The sequence below is a fragment of the Drosophila eugracilis genome, unplaced genomic scaffold (genome assembly GCF_018153835.1).
Source record: "Drosophila eugracilis isolate 14026-0451.02 unplaced genomic scaffold, ASM1815383v1 contig_649, whole genome shotgun sequence".
In the NCBI taxonomy this organism is placed as follows: Eukaryota; Metazoa; Arthropoda; class Insecta; order Diptera; family Drosophilidae; genus Drosophila; species Drosophila eugracilis.
The window spans coordinates 2530671-2549443 of record NW_024573535.1 but is presented as its reverse complement, the minus strand read 5'-3'; the positions used below and the strand labels follow the sequence as shown (position 1 = coordinate 2549443).

Here is an 18773-nt window from a genome sequence, read left to right as displayed (position 1 = left end):
CATTCCTACTTCTCACCCAAAGGACTTCGCCGGGGATTCCCCGCTCTGGGTGACCATCACCAAGCCAAATATACAGTGCAGCGGGGGGAAAGGCTTAAGCCCGTCAAACTGTTGCACCTTAAATTGTGGCTCTCATTCCCGGTACTCCCTTCTCCGTTCTTGGTTCTCGATTCTTGGGTCCCAGGATCACAGGGTCCTTGGTCTCTGGTCTCTGGGCCCAGCTCTTATCGCGTTGCCAGTCTGCGCTTCACGCTCCAGAAGCGAAACCGGATGTGACATCCTTTTAAAGTCGGAAGTACTTATGCTTAAGCGTGCGTCGACCAGCGACGACGACGTCGTCGTCAGCTCCTGTTCTTCAGTCCTTTAGTCCTTTGGTACCTTGGTCCTTCAATCGTCCTGCCTTCCTGCCCTCTGGCCCTCACGCCTGTCACTCTGAAATTCCGTCCACCTTGCCACCGCGAACTCCTCGAAACTCATATTCCCACTTCCCAACCGCCGTCTCGTCGGCTGTCTTGCGTCATTTTTGTGCTACTTAAAAATTGTTGCCAACATTAAAAAAAAAAAAACGCCACCAGCTGTCCCTGTCGTCCTCCCCCGCGCTTCCATTTCCATTCGCTCCTGGTCTCCTGACTTGTCTACTCCCACAACTTGGACGAGGCCTGGCCAATGTGATGTCTCCTTGTCGCGAATACATAACGTCCACAAAAGGAGTCCGCTGACGTCACATTTCCGGGAGAAAGAGGCTAAAGACACAGAACTTGAAAAGGGGTCAGTCAAATTGTCGACTATAAGATTGTGGGCATAATCGAAATGATGGTTCGTCTTCATAACTATCCTATTTATTAACTTAACAACATATTATGTCTAAAAGAACACAAAATATAAACTTATATGTCAGGTGTGAAACATTTTTAAGTCCTATGTATTTAATAATTAAGAACATAAAAACAAAGGAACACTTATTCAAAACTAAAAGAATATCGAATTTTTTTTATGATATTTTCTTTACTGAATAGTTACCACTTCAGCACTTCACGAATGCCATAGTGCTATTTTTATGACCGCAGCTGTACGTAGATAGACGACGACTCCAGCCCAAATCGGTTTACACCCGCCATTCGATTTTCGAACAGCATTCGGCGTTGTCTTTACGGCTATTTAAGTGCCGCCGTCGCAGCCGGAATGAAGGAATGGAATTCAGTTCAGTTCTCTTCTGCTCGGTTCGGTTCAGCTCGAGTGGCCGTGGTCGAAGGATTCCCGATTTCTATTCCGATTCCTGCCGGGTGCTCCGTATTTATTGGAAACAGACACGCGACCGCTACATATTTTATAAGCGCTAATGTCGGACGCGGTGGGAGCCCCCAAAACCCCCAACACTCCCAAAAACCAACGGAACCGCTGGAGCTTTCGGGACTCTCGTTACAAATTGTAATAAACCTGCACATCCGTTGCCATTAAGTGACTTCTAATCAACTTTATGGCATCATTTTTTCAGCAGCCAGGCGAGAGCCCAGGTGTTAATGATTCAATAACATTTGCCTTTGATAGCCGCTGGCGTTTGCGAGACAACCACCGACATTAATGTGGTTACTTTCTCTTTTTTCGGCTTTTCGGTGGGACAGTGCCTGAGCAGGGCGCAGGGCCAGAGACAGGGGCAGAATGGCCGGGGCTGGTCAATTGTTGCGTGACTTTCAATTTGTAAAACATTTTCGCCCTTAATGGGAACAGTCGGTCGACGGGTGGGTAAGTGGGTGCCCCTAATGTATGCCATGATTTTTGCCTTTAAACCTAATCAATTTGCCTGTCTGGTGACATGGCCACCGACCGGAAGCTGAAGTTCACCCGCTTCGGAGTCCAAGTCCGATTCCTGGGCATTAAAAGCAGTCATTAACTTTTAAATGAAGCAACGGAAACAAGATAAGCACGTGAGGCGACAGGCCACCCTGCGACACCGCGACCCCTCGGCCACCAGGCCCCCGCCCCTTGCCACGCCCACCACGTCGCCGCAACCAAATGACCCATAATTATTCAATAAGAAATAATAAAGTGTGGGGCAGTGGCTGTTGCCGGTAAAAGGGGGCACATATTTCCATTGATGGACAGGCCACGGCACAAAGGATGCGCGCCGGGTGGGGGCAAATGGGTTTTAGAGGCTACACCGGAAGAATACCTATGAACTGTTGAGTTGTTCTTTAAAATACGCTGGTGGGTTGCCAAATTAATACATACCATCTTTCACTTACGAAGAATGTTGTATAAATTATAGAATTATATTTCTCACAGTAAATATCTTGCTCCAAATTCTGGCAGCTTAAACCTTTATTTGGTGTTACGATTACAAACTAAATATTGAACTTTTCACATATATTGCAAGACGATTTCTTTCCGTGTAGCTGCTGGTATTTGTTGACGTTGACCCAGGCCAAATGATTGTTGCGTGACTGGCGAGTTTTTTTCAATGAAAATTCCTTAATTTGCCAGGCCATAAGGCCCCAACAAACAGCTCCTGGCCCGTGACCCCTGACCCCTAGCCGCCGCAACGCCCAGTGGAAATGTTGTCGCTGTTAAGTAGTTACATTTTGTAGCGATTTGCCCGACAACACCAATAAAGCACCAAACACAAGGGAAGATACGGAAAGACCCGACGATTCGAGAGGGGAGCAGGACCAAGTTTGTTGATTTCCGAACATCAAATTATAGCCGGAAAAGTCGGGATCTCTGTCACTTACATTGACTGTTGGAGGGAAATGTGGGAATAAGGAAATGTGAGTACTTGTGGAGTAGTAGTCAATCCCTGGTGAGTTCTAATGGCTCTTCGCTTTGCGGCATCAAAAAGTTGACAATTCCGAAATATATTAAATTAACTCTTTTGAAATGTGACTCCTCTATGGCTTCGCTTATTTTTCTCATTATTTTACATTAAAAGCTTCATTAAAAACTTCAGAAGCAGACCATTTTTCCTGTTGATCAGGGGAGTTAACAAAAACTACCTATCAGCATGAATCACCAAGTAATTCAAAGGAAATGAGAAAATACGCACAAAAACATGTTTTTTTCAAAGCAAAGTTATCAGTTTGCTGAATGAAAGTTACAATTTTTTATTCCTTTATCAGAGCGGGCATTGGACGAGGCGAAAATGGGGTGGAAATTCGCACAAATCGGAGAAACTGATATGCTTGCCAAATGCAGTTATTCCTCCGAATTAAAACTTAAATTATAATAAGCAAAGCCCCCAAATCCTGATCCCTCCATCAACCGCAAACTAGCAAAACTTTTCCGATTAGTTACACGCTCCATGACCCCAACACCCCAATCAACCGTCGGTCCATCTCTGGAATGATATGGTTTTTGCCAGGCACCTTTCGCTCCGGACCAAAGGCTTTCAGAGTCCGGAGTCCACTAATTATGTGATGTGCTGTCATCTGTTTCGAGTGCGAGATGTTTATTGTTTTTGGCAGGATGCATTGCGGACTTGTGGAAACAGGAACCCAAGGCATGGTTATGCAAAAGTTCCGGCACAATCAGAATGCGGGACTTTTGGGTCCTTCGGAGCCTTCGACGAGTATTTAGTGTCACATCATTAAAATCGACAAACAACTTTTGTCAAACAACAATTCAGCAGAAACTACGATGGCCCGAAACTCCGCCCCGCTCAGCCCATCCATCCATTCAAACTACAAGTGGGAATCTACAAAATTAATGAGTCATCGTAAAAGTTAACAACTTGCACAAAATTGTTTATCTAAAGTGCTAAGCTCCTCCGTTGGCAACTCTATAAATTGATGTCCTCGATTGGATTGCTCTGGCAAGGGTCTCTGTGCCCCACCATTGATAGGAAAGGGGGTGGAACACGCAGACGTAATCACTTTTTAAGTGTTAGACAATTTATGATACATGAAAATGTTTTTCCTGCTTAGCACACACACCTTTGGCACCCGTCGTCGGTTGACAGCAAGACTCAAAGATTACTTTGGGCTCGGTTTTCCTCGGTCCTGCTCAAAGGGTTTTCCCCGCCCCACCAACTCCTGTGATGTATTTACATGTGCTGAAGATGACTGCGTGACTGAAGCGTGAGTGAAGTGATTTCCCAGCCTGGCCGATAGGTACTTGAAAGCATCTCACGCACCCACCGCTGATGTAATTCTTTCCCTGGGTTGTCAGCGCAATAAACACCTCAAAGTTGATGACATTTCATTAAGCTTGAGGTGTGGGCCGCGGGACGAACTGGCGGGCATGCCAAATGAATTTACTTATGAAGCATGAAAGTGGGTTTCTTTGGTTACTTTCGGGTATGCGTAGACCTCCAATTCACCCGTTTTACCCATTTCGCCCCAGACATTGATGAAAATTTTCGTGTTCATTTGGTGAAAAGGTTTGTCGACGTCGCCGCCGTCGACGCATTGAATTTCATTAAAACAAGCGCAAAAGTGCTTTTACCCAGCTCACCTTTGCCCACCCACTTTTCCCGCTTTCCACACATGTGGGGACGACTTATGATAGGCAGGAGATCCTGCAGGGACTCTCGCTCTCATCGCGAGCTGGCTGACTAAGTGTTGCCGCCTTTTTGCCTTTATTGGTCTCCTTGATTTGCCTAAGTGATGTGTGGGTGGCTGTGGAGAAAGCGGAGCGGACGGGAGTGGCGCAGGGGGAGAAAGTAGAAAGGCAGGGGGAGAAGTCCTTTTTTAAGCACCTGGTAAGTGAATTTTCCTGAAGGAAGAAGAGCGCCGACAAAGTGACTTTGATTGCAAAAGCCGCAGTTATTTAAGTTACTTAACGCTCCTTTGCCGCCTGCAATCTTAATTATATTTCAAGATGAAGGAATGCAGAACATAAAGGACATCTCAGCTGATCAAAGAAAAATCCTGGTTTCGTGTGATCAACATTCCCTATGTCCTTATGATTCTGATTAAATCACTTCTTATTTAGTTAGTTTGACCTTCATTTATACGTTTCTGGTTAAAATAATTAAATACCAAAAGGTTGTAAGATTCAGGTTGTACTCGTATTGATTGACTGTTTTAAAAGGCCTCCTGAGATCGAATATGACAGAAGCAATCTGCAAAACTACCTAAGTCAATCGACTTTGTCAAAAGCCACTTCCAAAAGCTGAAAGTTTTCTGCCAGATTCAAGCTTAATTATATTTATTAGTTTTAGCAAACGAATTTGAATATCTTGAAAATTTAAATTAAAAAGCTAAAAGTCTAATTTTGAGCTCAGAAAAGTCGGAAGTCACTTTCACCAAGTTACCTTCAAAAAAATAATATAAGGAGCACACATTTAAGAGTTCCGATAACTTATTCAATATAGTAAGCTATATACACTGCTTAAAATCTAATTTTGTGTTCAGAAAAGTCATAAGTCACATTCTTAGCAAAAAATTTGAACTAAAATTTCACCAAGTTATTTTCAAAACAGGTGATTCATAAAAATCTGACATTTATATAATTTAATGTAATGTGTAAAGAGTTTATTCTTTCGTGTACTAAACATATAAGGAACACGAGCTTAACAGTTTAACTGCTCAAAATCTAATTTGGTGTAAAGAAAATCCAAAACACGAAAAGGTCCTTTTAAACTCTCTTTCTTAGCAAACGATTTAAACTAAAATTTCACCATCTTATCTTAAAAAAAGGTATTTAGTTCATAGATAACTTGCATAACTTTCTTTAAGGTATTGAGTCCCTCTTCTTTCGTGTATCAAAAATATAAGAAATCGGGTTCAAGAGTTATGATAAGCTTATCAATAAACAATTCTCTGCACTTAAAATTTAGGCAATCTAACGGCTTAAAAATGTTGCTATCAACATGTTGCTAACGGTCAGATACCAACACTTTCGACTGCCACAAGAGCTGTGCTTCGGACACATCGACCGGCTTCGGCTGAATTCGGGATGACGGGACACAGGACTCCACGTCGGACTCGACATCGGAAAGTCGGGAGTTCGGGAATTTGGAAAGTCGGGCAGTCGGGACGCCTGTGCTGCCGAAGGACGAGCGCGTTGCGCTAGGTCGGTCCAATGCGAAACGCGCTTGGCGCGACAGGTTCAGTGCTCGGGCAACTTCCTAGCGCGTCGGTTCAGTTCAGTCCAGTGGATTCGAAAAACGAAAAGGACTCAGCTCCGAGTTGGGAATTCAAGAGTTTCGAAAAAAGGCTTTTCGAGCGACGCGAAGCAACAACAACAACAAGTGATATAATTACTCTAGCTGAAAGTCAAAGAAAGAGTTGTTTTGACAAGTGTTGGCTTGATTATTTTCTAAGTTTTTTTCGAGTGTTGGCCAGTGCTTGGGACCCGTTTCGGCGCATCTCTTGTTTTTCAAAAAAGGTAATTCTAGAAACTGCAATTCGAAAGTTTCCCGCGGGAAGTGGCTGTGTTTTGAAAATACTAGCTAAGTGAAGACCGTTCCCCGTTCAGTCCTTTATTTCATTGCCCATTGATCGCTGCCCTCAATCATTTCACATACGCTTGCTCACTCAGTTGTCAATCGCGTTATCGGTACGTTAACAGTCTCGTTCTTTTCCCAACCACTCAACCCGTTTTTACACCAATCGAGTCGATTCTTTGCGGAATCCTTTGGCTGTTCACGAGTGAATGCCTATTCAGTTCATTGCATCTCTGTGTTGTTCCTGTTTTCCCGCATTTGCTTTCATTGTCGAGGTTTGTGCATCTTCAGTCACTTGATGCAAGCCTTTATCTTTACCTTTGATTGTTCGTTTATCGTTTAGCTCTTGGTTTCAGTGAATTAAACTCTTTATTTACACAGTGGTTCACTGCACCTTCCTCGGGTATTTATATAAACAATTTTCCTGATAATTATGTATTTGTTTTTATAGTTACATCCTTCTTTGTTTTGTAATTTGTAATTGCCAAGCTGATGACACATTCAATTGGCTTATCCTAAAAGCTTATGCCCCGAAAGTTTTCAAGCTCATTAACGATTTATTAACATATTTCGAAGTAGTTCGAATTTGCAACTCTGTGATCACAAAAGTGCCAGTTCTCTTGATCGTTCAATTTGTTGAAGGAATTTTGTTCAGACAAAAAAATCTATATTAACTTCTGACATCGCCCTTTTTGAAAGGGAAAACGTAGGCAGATCAAATCACATAATAACTTTCCTAACAGATCTTGCAATAGGTATAAAGTGAAATTGCTATTGGCGATCCACGAGATTTGTGGTAAATAAAATAAAGTTTCTGACTAAGAAAACCAATTGGACTTTGCTGGAAATGGTATAACTTGAAACCTTTTTCATTTAGAAACTATAAGGAATTATTTTAAAATGTTAGATACTTGTTATATGAGTGAATATTACAGTTTTTAATGTTAGTTTGGAATAATATTAGTAATAGTAATAAAAATAGTTACTTATTTCAAATTTTATGATTATGAAAATTTTTTTTGAGAGACTAATGGCTTAACCCAGTTTTTTGGAGTTTTTGAACATAAATTAAAATGTTTTAAGTACTAAGTAAGCTGCTTAATTACAATCTATTAAACACTTTAAATTTTACGTAGCAGGATATAATAATAAGTCATAATGAAGTGAAGTCATATTAAAAATTGATTAATTATTATTGGTTTTTTTTATATTTTTTTGGCTTGAAAAGTGCAGCAAAACTGAGTTTTTGCTCGTTTCAAAATATGTCTAAACAGGAATAAATTTATATTATTTATAATATAATAATATAACATCATTTTACTGAAAATTGTTTTTAATTTATATTTTCCATGTCTATTTGTATTTTTTTCAAACCATTAATGAGTTCCCTTATTTCCCACCCAACCATCAAAAATTCTTACCAAAACCCAGATATATTACTTTCATCTTCAGCCGCCCCTCTGTTTTTGATTTTCGGCAACTTGAACCCAACTGAACTTTAAAAACCCATTCGATCCCACGCTTATCCTTCGCCAACCTGCGCAACTTTGGCACATTCTTGGAGTACCTCTTCCTGGGGGCTTCTCTTAAACTTTTTGGCATCGAACAAAAGGCGCCAAAATGAGACTGCAGCATCCAGCCAGCAGGCCAAGTTTTTAGTTGGCCGTGATTTATGTTTTATTAATATTAAAAGTGATTTATTAGCCATGAAATTTGTGAGCCCAACTTGCCCGCTGGTCCTTACTCGCCCAGGTGAAGGAAGTGCTGGCTGCATACGCGATTGTTTAATTACAGGTTGGTGTGGAGATGGTGGTGAGGGGCGGTCTGCTGGTCCTGTTCCGTTGCAGGCTCCATTATCCTTAAGCGTGGGTCGGCCGCTCATTATCCCGCCGTCCCGAACTTAAGCTAAACTGCTGCACAACGAGATTAAAATTGTAAATGACAGCCAGACTGACAGGACAAGGGAGGAGCATCTGCTCGTCCTTTAATGTACCGCCCCGTAGTGTCCTTTCCATGTCCCTGCCCACGCCGCTGTCCCTGCCTTTGCCTTTGCCTTTGCCGTTGCTCCTTCCCCTGCCCAATTGCCGTCGCATTTTGTCGTGTTTTTAATGAAAATTAATTAATTAAATAACGTTTTTACTCATTCGCCTTGCTCGCCTTGCACAGCAATTGTCTTTGCCTTTGTGTGTGTGATTGTGTGTGTGTGTGTGGCTGTGCGTGTGAGGATGCATTTTATATTAAATAATGAAGTGTGTACAATGTATGCAGTGGCACACAAAAAGGGCAAGGAGGCAAGTGAAAGGGCTTTTTGTGGAAAGGGAAAATCTGGCGATTTTCGGGAAAGGATCTCACTCTCCGCAGGCCAGAGGAGAAATGCAGCTTCTCTGATATCTTGAAAAATCATCAAAAGCAGTAGGGCCATCGCTTGGCAAATAATTTAATTAACAAATAATCCAGGTTCAAATTTCAAGCAATTAAAAGTTAGAAAAGTTCGAATATAAATGATTTCCTCTTCTAATGCATCTCAAATGTGGTATTTGCTAATAAATTTGTAAAACTCATATAAAAAAATGTGGTTTGTAATATTTTGATAGCTCCTAATAATGTAAGGAACAACCTTATTGGCATATTTAACACAGTATCCTGGCTATTCGGCTTGAAATTTCTTTTGAATGTCCTCAAACTTTTGACAGTTCGAAACATTTGGGCCAAAACCAAAGTCATCCATTTTAATTGGCAATAATTTCGAATTTGACTCCAACACTGTGCTTTTCGATTTGGTTAACCGGAATCATGACCTCGGCTCCTTGACAACTTGATAGCTCCTTTTCGCCACCAGCACCAGCACCATCGCCAGCTCCGACTTCCTAAGCCAGTCCCACGCCCATCTCGACTTTGCACCTCCGCATTTGTTGCCTCCACGGGCGAATTAACTAATTCCCCTTAATTTCCAGAGCACTGGAAACCCATCGGCAGGCCTTTGATTAGCATTCTGCATTTTGGGAAAATGCAAATATTCCTCGTCCTTCCCACTGAAAACCAAATATGCTGCATTGTCCGCGCGCTGCCTCTATTTAAATTTAGCAGTGATTTATTATTGCAACTTGATCCAGGTTGATCCAACTTGATCCGACTTGAGCCCATTCAAAGGCAAAATGAACGAGTAGGCTGCCAACGGACTTTCCGAACCCGTTGGCATCAGTAATTAATTTGAACTCGCAAATAACTGCCGAGTTAATTGGGACATTGTGATGTGTCAGCATTAGCAATCCTTCTAGTTTGAAATTCAAATCATATTTTGATACTTTCGCAATAGTCATGAACACGGTAATTGCCAATTGAGAAAAATATTTTGTTATTTGAAAATAGTTTTTCACCATCAGACTGAACCGCAATGACTCACGTCTTGGCAATAATATTTGCCCTTCAAGGTGGATGCACTCCTGATTGTGACAGGACTTGCTCAACTAGAATTTTCCAGTCGAACCAAAGGACCCCGAGAAGATTTTTCGAAATGGCAAACAGCATCGACGCCCTTTCTGCAGTGCAACAAATTGACGGGTCGCCTGAGGCATTAAATGGGCGCTAATTATTTGGAAACAGGATATGCCAGGTGATCCAGGTGATAACGCATGATGTGGCCACCGGAGTGCGGCGGTGTGGAAGCTAATTTCAGGGAAAAGTGGCTGTTCGTGTTACCTCCAGCGGCAGCTACAGCTATTTACCTCGGAGGTAAAAGGAGCTGAAATGCATTTTCAGCAGGCAGAGAAAACAAATCAACATCAAGCTCTGCAATCGGATTTCCAGAGATTTCATTTTCCGTAGCTGCTTTCCTGATTTCGTTGATTGCCAAGCCAAACAATGGGATGGATATTTTGGACAGTAATTATGAGGAATAGCAGCCACAAAAGGCATTGTGGAACAATGGACAAAAACGGTGGCCGCCCAGCGAGAATTTAACGAATTTTTCGCACGCAGTATTTTCCGGCTCAGACCCGGGAAATTCCCCCCAAGAATCATGTTGTAAATAAACCCATTTGCTTGGCTCGAACTTTTTGTTTCAGCAAAAGCAGCGGGGAATGGCTCTTGTAATGCAAAATGTCAGCGAATAAATCAGGCTGCAATATTTAACCCTAAGATTGATCGAGACCCCGGAGAAGATTTATGGTTAAGCGAACGAAAAGGTTCTTAAAGCAGCTTCGCAGCTCCTCCTCGGTTTCTTTTTTTGTGGGCTAATAAATGACGTGTCACAGCGAAGCGGAAATAAACACAATTAAAAACGCATCAGTGGCGAACTGGTTACACATGTGTGAGTTGAGTTGCGGCACGGGGGGCAAAGGGTTAAGGACGGGGCTTTGGGCGGCCAACAATGCAAACCACAAACAACCAGCACTTGCACATTAACAAAAGGCAAACAACAGCGTCAGCAGCAACAGAATAAAAGAAATATTTTCCATGCATAAAAAGAAAATGGCACAAACAATTGAGAGGAAATGCCAGTGCGCAATGGTTGCAGTTGCTTTAAGTGAAAAAATAATGCCAATGCAACGAGCCCGGGAGATGGTGAATGCTTTTCCCCACCGGACCATGCTGCGTATGCGTAATGCAGTTCAGGGCCAGCACGGTGTATGTGTGTGTGTGTGTATGGAATTCATAGAAAAGCGAGGGCAATTTGACAACAGAAATTAGCCAGCAGAACAACAGGTGAATGGCAGGGGCCATAACGACCACGCAAATAAAAGGAATTTTGATCTGTAACCGAATAATGGGAAGGATTTAAAGTGCTCGTACCACGAAGGAAAACAATGAGGAATGAACTTAGGCTGCCGCCAGCGGATTTATTATTCAAAACAATGGTAATTGGCCATAATTAAAATCAATGAAATTACTCGAGCATGTTGGTAATGAACTAAGGCCGTTTAAAAATCACAAAAACTATTTTGAAATGCTTTAGCTTGGGAAACACAAAACAGTGCAGGCTTGAAAAAGGAAAAAGCCTATCATCTAGTACAAAATTGATCCCTAAATAGTTTTCTTATTATCTGATTTAGTGCCTCGGAATGAAGGCCACCGGTTGTACCTTGGCAAAGGAGTCAACAAAAATCGGAAGACAACACAGAATCGAACTTTCCCATGTCACACAGGAATTTTGCCCGCTCTCCGACATATTACCTCCTACATTGAGCTATTTTCCGATGGCCTTGCATGCCACTTTCCCCGCTTTTCGCATGTGTAGCTGCAATAAGCGAGTTCGGCAGATCATTTACACAACATTTGCATCGAGCCAAAGCCCAATAAGCCGCAGAGTGCAGAGTGCTGAGGGGCCGCAGGGGGAGGTAGGCCACTTGAATTTTGATTAGATACTCGTACACTCGCTAAAATGCCGACACAAATATTCATTTAAATATCAACAATAAAAGCCGAAACAAGACAGCGAACAACTTAATGCACGGCAGCAGTCGCATATTAAGAGTATTTAATATATGTGCGTGTGTGTGTGTGTGGAGGTCTCGACATACTCATATACTCGGATATTTCCTAGGAATTTCCGGTCTCGATTGAAGTACCTTCTTGAACAGTAGACTTTAAGCCAGTTTAGCTTGTGGCTTCGCAGTAAATGGTAAAAGCCCTTTGGCTGCTTTCGCTTTCCCAAGATATTTCACACTTTCTGGCAAATATTTGCACACATCGAGGCAGAGCTCGGCTTTAACCATAATTAAAGCCGATTAAATCAAAATTAATATTCCAACATGGGGGCTCTTTAAAAAGACAAAGGAAAACTATAATGTTGATTAACTGAGCGGCAATGAAAGGAATTTTGCTTTGATTGATTCGAACATTCGGTGGGTATTTATTGCGAAATGAGGGCTCAAATCAATTGGCCATTTCCATTTGCTTTTGGCAAACAACAAAACAACAAAACAACAAAAGGGGCCCAGCAATTCTGCAGCGGTGTTTATAAATAATATGGAGTAAATTCTACAGGCAATTGCAGGTTCATTCGTTTTGTTGTACTTCCGCTCTTCTTGTTGTTGCCTTTCCTTGCTTGTTGCTATTGGTGTTCTTGTTGTTGTTGTTGGACGGCATTGCCAACTGGCCACGAAATTTAATTAAAACGATTTTCCATCGGCAAACAAACTGCGGTATGGTGCAAAAGCGAAATTTTCCCCCATATTCCAAACCATTTTCGTCTCGCGGTGCTCGTTTTGTCATTAATTTAAAAATTTGTCTGAACCCTTTTCAACTGACAAAATCGGGACATGCAGGGACACGCCTCCACCGCACCCACTCCGCCCCAAAGCACACACTGCTAAAAAAATGCATGACAAAATAGAAATTAAACACTTCGCTAGAAAGGAAACAATGCGGAAATGTTGTTTCCTATTTTACATCTAATAAAAGCAAAATTCGAGTATTTTTTCCAAGAGGGTTTACTTTTTTCAGATCAAGTTTTCCAACAGATAACTATTTTCAAAGATATTTCCAGAGTTTTTCCGATTGCTTTTGTAAAAGTTTCTCGTTGAAATCCTGAGATCTCTAGGGGAATGCAGAAAATACAAGATTCTGATGTACCTTTCCCGAACCTTTGAAAAACTCATCATTTCTTCCAATCAGTTTTTTCCAGTGCTAACGCACACATATGCATATAACCAACTTTGCTTTCGTTTGAGGTTTTCCCCCTCTCGCTCACCCCCTCAGGTATCCCCATGCCAATAGTCGTTCTCTTTCTCCAACATGAAAAAGGTTGTGTCCTTGCGACGTTGACTCATTGCATTGCACACACACTCACAGATACACACGCCCAGCCACTCGCACACAAGCGAAGCGCACACACATGGTTACACCCACACAGCAACAAGTCAGCGAGTCGTGTTTTGCTTGCCATTTGTAGAGTTGACCTCAGCCTTTTCCTCTCTATTGAATGGGATTCAGCTATTTGTAGCATTTAATACACATCCGCATGTCCCAAGTGGTTACCCCAGTTGACCCCCATGCCGTATCCGGCTCCGACCCCATCGGCATGCACCCCTTCTGGTCCTGGCACTTGTCACTTGGGCGCACCACAGCTCATCCCAGTGCATAGTCGTCTATGGACTGGGCCACCTTCCTCCTTGCTCTCTGCTGCTGGCACCTCCTGGTTGATGGACTTCAAGTCGACACACAAAATGCTAGCAAATTGTTGGGATTCACAGCCTGTCACCACGAAAACACAGTACCCCTTCGGTAAAACCCATTTTCTACGGACTAACAACTACCGGCTTCGGTTCTCTAAACGCAACTTTATTGACTAAACTAGTTTAGCCTATTAAATATATAGTCTCAGCTTAAACTGGCTTGTGTTTTTACGGATTAAAATACGCAACAAGAAACAAAATGACAGCTCTAATATAGGAAGATAGAGTGACATCGATATTCTTATAGCTTGTATTGCAAAATTCGAGTATGGATCTTCGGCTGACATTAAAAATAAATGAATCGAAATCTGAAAAATCATTAAGCATCTCATCATTAGCCCTACCCGTTCAGAACATAAGCGTTGCAGTTGAGGATGTTGATGTTTATTTGAAAACATGAATTATGTATTCCCAGTCCGGGGACATGCGTTCAACTAATCTATGACAGCCTTTAAGGTGACAATCAATCCGAGATTACATTGTTTCGCCATTAAGTCAAGCCGTAGAATCCGCTAACCCCCTACCTTGGGCCCAGCTTGTACGCCCTACGAAGTAGGCAACACCTTTCCTACTTAGCATTTGCTTGCCCTCAGAAGTAGGCAATGTTGTGTTGGGCAAACAAGGGGCAAAGCAAACAAAGTACAGAAATAACAAAATTTATTCGCCCCAGTAAACAGATTTCTGCATGTCAACGGGAAAAAGAAATACACACAGACAGACAGATAGACAAACAGCAACCGCAGAGTGACAGACGTTTGAGTGTGAGTGTGAGTGTGCTAGACAGGTGGATAACCAGTCAATGACCACCGCCACCACCCCCGACACACCCCATTTGGTGTCCAGACGACAGTTAATTTCCTATTTGATATTTGCTGTTAATCTAATAAATTTGCACGTTGACTAAATCGACGGGCGAACGAATGAATTGAAAGGCAGCAGACAGGACAAATGTGAAGGGCTGTTGAAGGCCACCACCCACATGGACGCACTCGTTCTGGGAGCGGACTCCTCCATCGTCATCCACATCCCTACGGCAGCCATTGTTGTGGTCCTGCTTAATCTCGGTATTAATCTCATTTAGCCTATAAACTGCACTGGCCAGAGCCACGAAAGCAGCTCCGCCAGTATCTCCCTTGTAATCCTTTTGTCACAGTTCATGACTTGGCAGCTTTCCGATGCTCCAGCTTTAGCTCCAGCTCCAGCTCCAGCTCCATTTCCTTCTCCAACTTGGCTTGCTCCATCTGCTCCATTTGCACCATCCGCTCCGGCGGATGCCGAAAATGGACAAAAGCTAAGCGAAGTGTGCTGCTCATAAATTCTCGTTCCGGCGGCCAAGGGATAGACTCCCTGATTACCATTCTTGCGCAGATGCCGTAAGCAATGCCAAGAAGTATTTCTATTGAATAAAAATAGGAATGTAAAAGACGTTAGTTAAAACAGAAAAATGTATTAACCTACATTAATTAACAGAATGTTTTGTGTAACTTAGTTCGTTGAAATGATATTTGGGAAACAGCCAAAGCTTCGAAGTAACCTTTTAACAAGAACTTAAACTAGAACAGAGCAACCTTTGGCTACCCCTCACTACATACCCACTCTCGTTTTCGCAGCTCTAATAACATTTTACATTTTCCATAGTTTTTCTTTTCCACCTTTTTGGTTGTTTTTGTTGGGCTGACTTGGGTAAAGATTAAAACTGAAGCTGTGGCTCCGGCCAGACAGGGGTGCCCCTCATTCCACATCCCATATCCGCCATCACCCATCCTGCATCCTGGCTCATCCCCGCCTGTCTGATGATGGTCTGTCCCGGGTCTTCTGGTCTCGGTTGCCATCTCTGTTACACGGCAATTACATGACAGAGAGCGTGGAAAGCTGGTAAAAGCAGCTTCTCCGCTTTTTTAGGCAACTGCGGAACGGAGCGAAAGTCGTTTGTTTGCATACCTGGCTAGCTGGTGATAACAATAATCCTTGACAAGCCATAAACATCTTAACGTCCTTGTCCCCGTCGCCGCTTTTCCGGTTTCCATTTACCATTTACCATTCGCTGTTCACCGTTCACTGTTCACCGCTCTCCGCTCTCCGTTCGCCATTCACCATTTCCATCCAGCGCAGACAAATAGACTAGAGTTACAAATGTCGCAGGAGTATCAGGAGCAGCAGGAGTAGGGCATCCTGGGGTTGCTCTTTGAAATTGTAAACCCAACAAGCGCTCTCGGAGTCGCAAAGTCAATTTGAATGTTTGTCCGGGGGATTTGCCTTTTTGTGCGACCTTAGCCCCCTGGCCGCATTTTCAGCAAGAGCCCTCGGGTCATGGCCCTTGAATAAGCAGCTAATTCGTTTATTATTTTTATTGTTGCGTTGACATTATTTACGTAAGCTGCTTGTCAGCTTTTCACTTAGGGAAAGAAAGGCGGAAGGCTCCGCGTCGGAGACTTTATTATATTCATTTCCATTTTATTTGCCCATTTACAAGTTTCCATCTTTATGCCTTAAGTTTCGGCCCGTCCCTTTCCCTCATCTTCGTGGCCATATCTGTGCCTTTTGGGCAGGTCGGATGTCGTGTCCTGACTGCCGAGTTATGCCTTTATTTGGCACTTGACGGCAATTGCCTTCACTCAACTCAACCGAACTGAGTCCTGGGCTGAGCCGTAGCTTCTCGGTCGCTTATTGACTTGGCCGCCTATTGATAGAGCTTATTACGGATTACGGATTACGGATTGCGGATTGGGGACCAAGAATTGAGGCCAACTGGGCGGATGGGTGATGGGTGATGGGGCATGGGCATGGGTGCCAAGTGACTCGGGATTTTCGCTTCATTGCCGTTGTCTAAGAAGATGTTCTGGCTGTTGATTTTCACTCGAAATCTCATAAATTTCGACAGCTTCCACTCCTCAACATTACTCAAAAATGCCTTGAAATTTTCTTTTCTCGAATAAAACGGATATTAATAACTTTCTCTAAATGATGTAACTTACGTTTTGTTCTTTATTTTGACAACCAATTCCAAAAAAATACTTTATTTAAGTCATTTAACCAAAGACCGTCCTCGTCTCTCTATGGTAAACTAAAATAAAGTTTCTAGATTTCTCAGCAAGTTGAGAACAAAAAGTACTCGTATTTAAAGGAAATCGAAATGGCTTTTGGAGATTGGGAAATCTGAACTTATGTTCAATTAAAAAGGACCTTACGACCCAGGAGACTCAATTAAAGAGATTTGAGGCTGGAATCTGGGCTCGAACCGGGAGGATAAATCGTCAGATCTCGGTTTTCGATTCCCTTTTTTCATTCGCATCTCAGAGTGAGGCACTTTTCCACTTGAGCGCGGGCACACAGAGCATAACTAAGGATAACTAAGGATCACGCCAATACGACAATTGTCCAGCCATGGTCGTGACATATCAACTGCCCTCCACTCCATCCTTTTCGCCCTTGTGGGCGGCTGAAGCCAAAGCCAAAGCCGAAGCGCTCAATTAGACCACAAGGCGAGATGGGCGGTGGGCGGTGGACGGTGGACGGTGGACGGTGGACGGTGTTCGGTGGTCGATGCTCAGGGGGCGTGGCCCAAGTAACAAGCGATGGAGCCAAAGAGGTGGAAAAGAAGGTGGGAAGTGGGAAGGGAGTTGTGCCAGCACAAATAAAAATATGACACGAGCTGGCATTTTTCTCGTGCATGTGGACCAGTTGACACTCACGCATATTCAGGCATTTTCTAACTTTGGCCAAGGGGAGTGGCAGGGGAGTTGCCGGGGTGTGACAGGGAGCCGTGGGGTTAGAGGCCCCCCTTTCTGCTGGTGCGACAATTGCGCCGCTGGCCATACGAGGCGAGAAGCTCTGTCCAGGACTGCTCATTTACACTTTGCCACATGTCCCAGTGTCTCGGAAATCTGTCGCATCAGCAGTAAAGTCCCAGACTAACACTAGGTGTATGTGGGGCATACCAGGGGCGGGGTAGACCGAGGCATGGGAGACAATGGGTGTGGTGATAGTCAAACGGCTTGCTGCATTATTGTGCGAGGTATTTGGCCAGTTGGAGTTCGAATCACGGTTTCTGGTCTCGGACTTGATAAGTCCCCGAATGCTGAATGAAAATTTATTCTCTTAAATTCCACTTATCAGTTGGCCTTACTCATTGTTTGCTAGAAAATAAAGGAAATCATTGGTTAGGACTAACGTGGTCATTACTCTTTATATAGCGGCTTAGATCAGACTAATAGGGAAATACTGAATTTGTTTATAATTCCTAAACTATTTTACAAGCTCAATACTAGATTTAGTAAGTTAGACTCCATTGGCAGCAAGGGGTACCAACTAGTTGGGCTATTTAGCCAGATCGCTAGATATTTGTATTTCATATGTGTGGCGTGTGGGCGTGTTGGCGTGTGGGTGGGTGTATGGGTGTGTGTGTGCCTGTGAGATGTTAAGCAAATACAGTTATACTAGTTGTGCATTGGTGTCCGAACCCATTTTAGCCCCAGAAGTCTCCTCCCCATTTTCGCAAGCGCCGCGAGAAGTAAGTTTTGCTGACCATGACAACGACCACATTGGGGCAGGGTGGGTGGATAGTTGGGTGGGAAAATGGGAAAATGAGCACGTTCCATGGCCAGTCGATGACCAGTTGTCATTTGCCCCTCATCTAACCGAACTCCGTACCCCTTCCGCCTAACCACCCATCCACCAATCCACCCATCCACCTATCCACCCACTGTGCCCCCAGAAACTGTGTGCTTAATTCTGTTTACTTTGAAGCAAAACTTGGCATTCCCAAGTGTGTAATTTTAAATGTCAGCAACAAAAGCACACAGGCATTTTCGGCCACAAACACAAACTGATTTACTTAAAGTTTGGGCCGGGGAAAACGAAAGCCAAATCAAAGCCAAAACGAAAATATTTTTCTGCTGGAAAAATGCAAGGGAATGCCACTTAGGCAGCAAGAGAAACAATTAATAGCCGGCAATTTCCGTTAGGCTTCTGCCCAATCAGAAATTATATTAGGCCACCTCAGCCAGAGATCTTGGCTCCGTGGGCGGGCCCCTGCAATATTTACTCTAATATTGAGCTTCGGCCATGGCACTTTGTTTCAATTAAAAGCCTGAAAATGCTCGCTGAGCTGTTGACAGGGCTGGAATTTCAGATTGGCCCGATGGAGGGCACCTGCTCATCCTCCCCAGCCACCTGACCCTAATAAAATTGCTCAGTTACAAAGTCATTTTTAACCA

General features: G+C 43.2%; 1 protein-coding gene across 4 annotated transcripts in view; it reads left to right on the top strand.

Annotated features, from left to right (window-relative positions):
- The first annotated feature begins 6063 nt into the window (after positions 1 to 6063).
- LOC108117718 (neurotrimin) overlaps positions 6064 to 18773 on the top strand; it is a 37145-nt gene continuing 24435 nt past the window's right edge. For all 4 annotated transcript variants that reach the window (XM_017230276.2, XM_017230274.2, XM_017230275.2 and 1 more), the window contains exon 1: positions 6064 to 6324. The gene's annotated coding sequence lies outside the window, so the exon portion shown is untranslated. The remainder of the gene's footprint in view (positions 6325 to 18773) is intronic.